At 46.1% G+C, this 9,825-nt stretch overlaps 4 non-coding genes across 4 annotated transcripts; all 4 read right to left on the bottom strand.

The window, feature by feature from the left end:
• Nucleotides 1–208: 208 nt before the first annotated feature.
• On the bottom strand, nt 209–281 carry Trnak-cuu (transfer RNA lysine (anticodon CUU)). Its single transcript has one exon. It is a non-coding gene; the product is annotated as a tRNA-Lys (tRNA).
• Nucleotides 282–3,229: 2,948 nt separating this feature from the next.
• Nucleotides 3,230–3,302, bottom strand: Trnak-cuu (transfer RNA lysine (anticodon CUU)). The gene has a single exon. It is a non-coding gene; the product is annotated as a tRNA-Lys (tRNA).
• A 3,030-nt stretch (nt 3,303–6,332) lies between these two features.
• On the bottom strand, nt 6,333–6,405 carry Trnak-cuu (transfer RNA lysine (anticodon CUU)). The gene has a single exon. It is a non-coding gene; the product is annotated as a tRNA-Lys (tRNA).
• Nucleotides 6,406–7,848: 1,443 nt separating this feature from the next.
• Nucleotides 7,849–7,921, bottom strand: Trnak-cuu (transfer RNA lysine (anticodon CUU)). Its single transcript has one exon. It is a non-coding gene; the product is annotated as a tRNA-Lys (tRNA).
• Between the last annotated feature and the right edge of the window lie 1,904 nt (nt 7,922–9,825).

Raw genomic sequence — 9,825 nt, 5'->3', positions numbered from 1 at the left:
TGACACGTAACCGATGTGCTCTCCAAACAACAACACTTGCATTTCAGAACATGTCTTCCACACATGTCTACAAAATCACCTTCACATTCAAATACAGTTTCCTTGTGACTGACAGAGACGTAGGCAAAGTTTAAAGTTGCTATTTCCATTACATCTCCTTAATCAGAAAAACGGTAATTTACATCTGCAGCGGAACAAAATTCCGTTCCGCCCAGCGTGTGACTCGAACCCACGACCCTAGGATTAAGAGTCTGACGCTCTACCGACTGAGCTAGCCGGCTACCTCGGTGAATACCTGCGGGATAGCACGTCACACAGTACTCGTTTGGGTTTGGTGGTCCCATACAGAATCTCTCCATGCTGCCTAATGTTTTCCTAACGTCAGACTCGTCACGTACTTCACTTTTATGTCATAATCATTTCTGAGAGGTAAAGAAATTGCATGACAGCATGCAGAGCTAGTGGCGTCAAAATTAACACACATACTTAATGTGACTCAAAAGCCGAACGAGTTACTTTCCGACGTTCTTTTAGATGTGCAAGTGCCAGTCAAAACTCGCGGTGTCGGCACTCTGCCGACCATTTCGCTAGTTAACACCGGTCTTGTTGTGTGTGTTTCAAGCTCAAGAGCATTTCCAAGCAAAGAATGGTCAACAGCAACATTCAGACGGTTTCGTACTGCTCAATTGCTACATTAAAACGGTATGTTTCTTTTTCAGAACAGGAAAAAAACGAGCGTGACAACATTCGAACCTGTAATCATCAGATCCGAAGTCCGACGCCTTATCCATTAGGCCACATGGTCACTGACGACCAACTATATCATGTATACGACTCATCTCGAAACGCTCACACCCCTGAGGATTTGTGTTTTCGTTTTACAAAGCCGCTGCCCCTTGCTCTTTCCCACCCATTCGTTACATTCAACCTCTTACGAGACCGACCAAATATAGACTGAGAAACAAGACCACACACTTTGTGCATTCGGAATCGAAGGCAGGGCGTCCCTCGCCGCATTTGCTACGATGGCCATTTGCTAGTTCTGCAGAAGCGGCGGCGGCGGCGACGACGGCGACGACGACGACGACCGCGAGAGGCTCTGAGATATGTGAGAAATACATCTATAAAATGTAATTCTGACTGCCTCGTCCCACTTTATGCTGTACCGCTTTGGCAAATGCTTTATCTGCGCCATTCGCCTTAATCACATCTGAGAGTAATTCTTAAAAAAAACGCCTGTCGCTAATTGTTCGTCATCACAGATACAGTTTGCTATACGGCCACGACGCGCAACTGATTTCCAAAATTCATCTTTCTCCTGTGTGGATGGAACGTCCGATGCATGGTTTATTAGAGCAGTGCTCTACCACTGAGCAAAGGCGCGGCCTAGCGATACTCTTGGGTACTTCGTCCTTACGGTCGTCTGCATCATCAGACTTCAGCTGACAACACTTCATATTACCGGCTAATATTTGCAGCTATGGCGACCCATTACTGCTTGGCTAAACATCTGACACGTAACCGATGTGCTCTCCAAACAACAACACTTGCATTTCAGAACATGTCTTCCACACATGTCTACAAAATCACCTTCACATTCAAATACAGTTTCCTTGTGACTGACAGAGACGTAGGCAAAGTTTAAAGTTGCTATTTCCATTACATCTCCTTAATCAGAAAAACGGTAATTTACATCTGCAGCGGATCAAAACTCCGTTCCGCCCAGCGTGTGGCTCGAACCCACGACCCTAGGATTAAGAGTCTGACACTCTACCGACTGAGCTAGCCGGCTACCTCGGTGAATACCTGCCGGATAGCACGTCACACAGTACTCGTTTGGGTTGGGTGGTCCCATACAGAATCTCTCCATGCTGCCTAATGTTTTCCTAACGTCACACTCGTCACGTACTTCACTTTTATGTCATAATCATTTCTGAGAGGTAAAGAAATTGCATGACAGCATGCAGAGCTAGTGGCGTCAAAATTAACACACATACTTTATGTGACTCAAAAGCCGAACGAGTTACTTTCCGACGTTGTTTTAGATGTGCAAGTGCCAGTCAAAACTCGCGGTGTCGGCACTCTGCCGACCATTTCGCTAGTTAACACCGGTCTTGTTGTGTGTGTTTCAAGCTCAAGAGCATTTCCAAGCAAAAAATGGTCAACAGCAACATTCAGACGGTTTCGTACTGCTCAATTGCTACATTAAAACGGTATGTTTCTTTTTCAGAACTGGAAAAAAACGAGCGTGACAACATTCGAACCTGTAATCATCAGATCCGAAGTCCGACGCCTTATCCATTAGGCCACATGGTCACTGACGACCAACTATATCATGTATACGACTCATCTCGAAACGCTCACACCCTTCAGGATTTGTGTTTTCGTTTTACAAAGCTGCTGCCCCTTGCTCTTTCCCACCCATTCGTTACATTCAACCTCTTACGAGACCGACCAAATATAGACTGAGAAACAAGACCACACACTTTGTGCATTCGGAATCGAAGGCAGGGCGTCCCTCGCCGCATTTGCTACGATAGCCATTTGCTAGTTCTGCAGAAGCTGCGGCGGCGGCGACGACGACGACGACGACGACCGCGAGAGGCTCTGAGATATGTGAGAAATACATCTATAAAATGTAATTCGGACTGCCTCGTCCCACTTTATGCTGTACCGCTTTGGCAAATGCTTTATCTGCGCCATTCGCCTTAATCACATCTGAGAGTAATTCTTAAAAAAACGCCTGTCGCTAATTGTTCGTCATCACAGATACTGTCTGCTATACGGCCACGACGCGCAACTGATTTCCAAAATTCATCTTTCTCCTGTGTGGATGGAACATCCGTTGCCTGGTTTATTAGAGCAGTGCTCTACCACTGAGCTAAAGAGGCGCGGCCTAGCGGTACTCTTGGGTACTTCGTCCTTACGGTCGTCTGCATCATCAGACTTCAGCTGACAACACTTCATATTACCGGCTAATATTTGCAGCTATGGCGACCCATTACTGCTTGGCTACACATCTGACACGTAACCGATGTGCTCTCCAAACAACAACACTTGCATTTCAGAACATGTCTTCCACACATGTCTACAAAATCACCTTCACATTCAAATACAGTTTCCTTGTGACTGACAGAGACGTAGGCAAAGTTTAAAGTTGCTATTTCCATTACATCTCCTTAATCAGAAAAACGGTAATTTACATCTGCAGCGGAACAAAATTCCGTTCCGCCCAGCGTGTGGCTCGAACCCACGACCCTAGGATTAAGAGTCTGACGCTCTACCAACTGAGCTAGCCGGCTACCTCGGTGAATAACTGCCGGATAGCACGTCACACAGTACTCGTTTGGGTTGGGTGGTCTCATACAGAATCTCTCCATGCTGCCTAATGTTTTCCTAACGTCACACTCGTCACGTACTTCACTTTTATGTCATAATCATTTCTGAGAGGTAAAGAAATTGCATGACAGCATGCAGAGCTAGTGGCGTCAAAATTAACACACATACTTTATGTGACTCAAAAGCCGAACGAGTTACTTTCCGACGTTGTTTTAGATGTGCAAGTGCCACTCAAAACTCGCGGTGTCGGCACTCTGCCGACCATTTCGCTAGTTAACACCGGTCTTGTTGTGTGTGTTTCAAGCTCAAGAGCATTTCGAAGCAAAAAATGGTCAACAGCAACATTCAGACGGTTTCGTACTGCTCAATTGCTACATTAAAACGGTATGTTTCTTTTTCAGAACTGGAAAAAACGAGCGTGACAACATACGAACCTGTAATTATCAGATCCGAAGTCCGACGCCTTATCCATTAGGCCACATGGTCGCTGACGACCAACCATATCATGTATACGACTCATCTCGAAACGCTCACACCCCTGAGGATTTGTGTTTTCGTTTTACACAGCCGCTGCCCCTTGCTCTTTCCCACCCATTCGTTACATTCAACCTCTTACGAGACCGACCAAATATAGACTGAGAAACAAGACCACACACTTTGTGCATTCGGAATCGAAGGCAGGGCGTCCCTCGCCGCATTTGCTACGATGGCCATTTGCTAGTTCTGCAGAAGCGGCGGCGACGACGATGACGACGACGACGACCGCGAGAGGCTCTAAGATATGTGAGAAATACATCTATAAAATGTAATTGAGACTGCCTCGTCCCACTTTATGCTGTACCGCTTTGCCAAATGCTTTATCTGCGCCATTCGCCTTAATCACATCTAAGAGTAATTCTTAAAAAAAACGCCTGTCGCTAATTGTTCGTCATCACAGATACTGTTTGCTATACGGCCACGACGCGCAACTGATTTCCAAAATTCATCTTTCTCCTGTGTGGATGGAACGTCCGATGCCTGGTTTATTAGAGCAGTGCTCTACCACTGAGCTAAAGAGGCGCGGCCTAGCGGTACTCTTGGGTACTTCGTCCTTACGGTCGTCTGCATCATCAGACTTCAGCTGACAACACTTCATATTACCGGCTAATATTTGCAGCTATGGCGACCCATTACTGCTTGGCTACACATCTGACACGTAACCGATGTGCTCTCCAAACAACAACACTTGCATTTCAGAACATGTCTTCCACACATGTCTACAAAATCACCTTCACATTCAAATACAGTTTCCTTGTGACTGTCAGAGACGTAGGCAAAGTTTAAAGTTGCTATTTTCATTACATCTCCTTAATCAGAAAAACGGTAATTTACATCTGCAGCGGAACAAAATTCCGTTCCGCCCAGCGTGTGGCTCGAACCCACGACCCTAGGATTAAGAGTCTGACGCTCTACCGACTGAGCTAGCCGCCTACCTCGGTGAGTATCTGCCGGATAGCACGTCACACAGTACTCGTTTGGGTTGGATGGTCCCATACAGAATCTCTCCATGCTGCCTAATGTTTTCCTAACGTCACACTCGTCACGTACTTCACTTTTATGTCATAATCATTTCTGAGAGGTAAAGAAATTGCATGACAGCATGCAGAGCTAGTGGCGTCAAAATTAACACACATACTTTATGTGACTCAAAAGCCGAACGAGTTACTTTCCGACGTTGTTTTAGATGTGCAAGTGCCAGTCAAAACTCGCGGTGTCGGCACTCTGCCGACCACTTCGCTAGTTAACACCGGTCTTGTTGTGTGTGTTTCAAGCTCAAGACCATTTCCAAGCAAAAAATGGTCAACAGCAACATTCAGACGGTTTCGTACTGCTCAATTGCTACATTAAAACGGTATGTTTCTTTTTCAGAAGTGGAAAAAAACGAGCTTGATAACATTCGAACCTGTAATCATCAGATCCGAAGTCCGACGCCCTACCCATTAGGCCACATGGTCACTGACGACCAACTATATCATGTATACGACTCATCTCGAAACGCTCACACCCCTGAGGATTTGTGTTTTCGTTTTACAAAGCCGCTGCCCCTTGCTCTTTCCCACCCATTCGTTACATTCAACCTCTTACGAGACCGACCAAATATAGACTGAGAAACAAGACCACACACTTCGTTACATTCAACCTCTTACGAGACCGACCAAATATAGACTGAGAAACAAGACCACACACTTTGTGCATTCGGAATCGAAGGCAGGGCGTCCCTCGCCGCATTTCCTACGATGGCCATTTGCTAGTTCTGCAGAAGCGGCGGCGTCGACGACGACGACGACGACGACGACGACGACGGCGACGACGACGACGACCGCGAGAGGCTCTGAGATATGTGAGAAATACATCTATAAAATGTAATTCGGACTGCCTCGTCCCACTTTATGCTGTACCGCTTTGGCAAATGCTTTATCTGCGCCATTCGCCTTAATCACATCTGAGAGTAATTCTTAAAAAAACGCCTGTCGCTAATTGTTCGTCATCACAGATACTGTCTGCTATACGGCCACGACGCGCAACTGATTTCCAAAATTCATCTTTCTCCTGTGTGGATGGAACATCCGTTGCCTGGTTTATTAGAGCAGTGCTCTACCACTGAGCTAAAGAGGCGCGGCCTAGCGGTACTCTTGGGTACTTCGTCCTTACGGTCGTCTGCATCATCAGACTTCAGCTGACAACACTTCATATTACCGGCTAATATTTGCAGCTATGGCGACCCATTACTGCTTGGCTACACATCTGACACGTAACCGATGTGCTCTCCAAACAACAACACTTGCATTTCAGAACATGTCTTCCACACATGTCTACAAAATCACCTTCACATTCAAATACAGTTTCCTTGTGACTGACAGAGACGTAGGCAAAGTTTAAAGTTGCTATTTCCATTACATCTCCTTAATCAGAAAAACGGTAATTTACATCTGCAGCGGAACAAAATTCCGTTCCGCCCAGCGTGTGGCTCGAACCCACGACCCTAGGATTAAGAGTCTGACGCTCTACCAACTGAGCTAGCCGGCTACCTCGGTGAATAACTGCCGGATAGCACGTCACACAGTACTCGTTTGGGTTGGGTGGTCTCATACAGAATCTCTCCATGCTGCCTAATGTTTTCCTAACGTCACACTCGTCACGTACTTCACTTTTATGTCATAATCATTTCTGAGAGGTAAAGAAATTGCATGACAGCATGCAGAGCTAGTGGCGTCAAAATTAACACACATACTTTATGTGACTCAAAAGCCGAACGAGTTACTTTCCGACGTTGTTTTAGATGTGCAAGTGCCACTCAAAACTCGCGGTGTCGGCACTCTGCCGACCATTTCGCTAGTTAACACCGGTCTTGTTGTGTGTGTTTCAAGCTCAAGAGCATTTCGAAGCAAAAAATGGTCAACAGCAACATTCAGACGGTTTCGTACTGCTCAATTGCTACATTAAAACGGTATGTTTCTTTTTCAGAACTGGAAAAAACGAGCGTGACAACATACGAACCTGTAATTATCAGATCCGAAGTCCGACGCCTTATCCATTAGGCCACATGGTCGCTGACGACCAACCATATCATGTATACGACTCATCTCGAAACGCTCACACCCCTGAGGATTTGTGTTTTCGTTTTACACAGCCGCTGCCCCTTGCTCTTTCCCACCCATTCGTTACATTCAACCTCTTACGAGACCGACCAAATATAGACTGAGAAACAAGACCACACACTTTGTGCATTCGGAATCGAAGGCAGGGCGTCCCTCGCCGCATTTGCTACGATGGCCATTTGCTAGTTCTGCAGAAGCGGCGGCGACGACGATGACGACGACGACGACGACGACGACCGCGAGAGGCTCTGAGATATGTGAGAAATACATCTATAAAATGTAATTGAGACTGCCTCGTCCCACTTTATGCTGTACCGCTTTGCCAAATGCTTTATCTGCGCCATTCGCCTTAATCACATCTGAGAGTAATTCTTAAAAAAAACGCCTGTCGCTAATTGTTCGTCATCACAGATACTGTTTGCTATACGGCCACGACGCGCAACTGATTTCCAAAATTCATCTTTCTCCTGTGTGGATGGAAAGTCCGATGCCTGGTTTATTAGAGCAGTGCTCTACCACTGAGCTAAAGAGGCGCGGCCTAGCGGTACTCTTGGGTACTTCGTCCTTACGGTCGTCTGCATCATCAGACTTCAGCTGACAACACTTCATATTACCGGCTAATATTTGCAGCTATGGCGACCCATTACTGCTTGGCTACACATCTGACACGTAACCGATGTGCTCTCCAAACAACAACACTTGCATTTCAGAACATGTCTTCCACACATGTCTACAAAATCACCTTCACATTCAAATACAGTTTCCTTGTGACTGACAGAGACGTAGGCAAAGTTTAAAGTTGCTATTTCCATTACATCTCCTTAATCAGAAAAACGGTAATTTACATCTGCAGCGGAACAAAATTCCGTTCCGGCCAGCGTGTGGCTCGAACCCACGACCCTAGGATTAAGAGCCTGACGCTCTACCGACTGAGCTAGCAGGCTACCACGGTGAATACCTGCCGGATAGCACGTCACACAGTACTCGTTTGGGTTGGGTGGTCCCATACAGAATCTCTCCATGCTGCCTAATGTTTTCCTAACGTCACACTCGTCACGTACTTCACTTTTATGTCATAATCATTTCTGAGAGGTAAAGAAATTGCATGACAGCATGCAGAGCTAGTGGCGTCAAAATTAACACACATACTTTATGTGACTCAAAAGCCGAACGAGTTACTTTCCGACGTTGTTTTAGATGTGCAAGTGCCAGTCAAAACTCGCGGTGTCGGCACTCTGCCGACCATTTCGCTAGTTAACACCGGTCTTGTTGTGTGTGTTTCAAGCTCAAGAGCATTTCCAAGCAAAAAATGGTCAACAGCAACATTCAGACGGTTTCGTACTGCTCAATTGCTACATTAAAACGGTATGTTTCTTTTTCAGAACTGGAAAAAAAACGAGCGTGACAACATTCGAACCTGTAATCATCAGATCCGAAGTCCGACGCCTTATCCATTAGGCCACATGGTCACTGACGACCAACTACATCATGTATACGACTCATCTCGAAACGCTCACACCCCAGAGGATTTGTGTTTTCGTTTTACAAAGCCGCTGCCCCTTGCTCTTTCCCACCCATTCGTTACATTCAACCTCTTACGAGACCGACCAAATATAGACTGAGAAACAAGACCACACACTTTGTGCATTCGGAATCGAAGGCAGGGCGTCCCTCGCCGCATTTGCTACGATGGCCATTTGCTAGTTCTGCAGAAGCGGCGGCGACGACGATGACGACGACGACGACGACGACGACCGCGAGAGGCTCTGAGATATGTGAGAAATACATCTATAAAATGTAATTGAGACTGCCTCGTCCCACTTTATGCTGTACCGCTTTGCCAAATGCTTTATCTGCGCCATTCGCCTTAATCACATCTGAGAGTAATTCTTAAAAAAAACGCCTGTCGCTAATTGTTCGTCATCACAGATACTGTTTGCTATACGGCCACGACGCGCAACTGATTTCCAAAATTCATCTTTCTCCTGTGTGGATGGAACGTCCGATGCCTGGTTTATTAGAGCAGTGCTCTACCACTGAGCTAAAGAGGCGCGGCCTAGCGGTACTCTTGGGTACTTCGTCCTTACGGTCGTCTGCATCATCAGACTTCAGCTGACAACACTTCATATTACCGGCTAATATTTGCAGCTATGGCGACCCATTACTGCTTGGCTACACATCTGACACGTAACCGATGTGCTCTCCAAACAACAACACTTGCATTTCAGAACATGTCTTCCACACATGTCTACAAAATCACCTTCACATTCAAATACAGTTTCCTTGTGACTGTCAGAGACGTAGGCAAAGTTTAAAGTTGCTATTTTCATTACATCTCCTTAATCAGAAAAACGGTAATTTACATCTGCAGCGGAACAAAATTCCGTTCCGCCCAGCGTGTGGCTCGAACCCACGACCCTAGGATTAAGAGTCTGACGCTCTACCGACTGAGCTAGCCGCCTACCTCGGTGAGTATCTGCCGGATAGCACGTCACACAGTACTCGTTTGGGTTGGATGGTCCCATACAGAATCTCTCCATGCTGCCTAATGTTTTCCTAACGTCACACTCGTCACGTACTTCACTTTTATGTCATAATCATTTCTGAGAGGTAAAGAAATTGCATGACAGCATGCAGAGCTAGTGGCGTCAAAATTAACACACATACTTTATGTGACTCAAAAGCCGAACGAGTTACTTTCCGACGTTGTTTTAGATGTGCAAGTGCCAGTCAAAACTCGCGGTGTCGGCACTCTGCCGACCACTTCGCTAGTTAACACCGGTCTTGTTGTGTGTGTTTCAAGCTCAAGACCATTTCCAAGCAAAAAATGGTCAACAGCAACATTCAG

The sequence above is a fragment of the Schistocerca gregaria genome, chromosome 7 (genome assembly GCF_023897955.1).
Source record: "Schistocerca gregaria isolate iqSchGreg1 chromosome 7, iqSchGreg1.2, whole genome shotgun sequence".
Classification (NCBI taxonomy): Eukaryota; Metazoa; Arthropoda; class Insecta; order Orthoptera; family Acrididae; genus Schistocerca; species Schistocerca gregaria.
The sequence above is the reverse complement of the archived record's forward strand: the minus strand, read 5'-3'. Positions and strand labels throughout refer to the sequence as shown.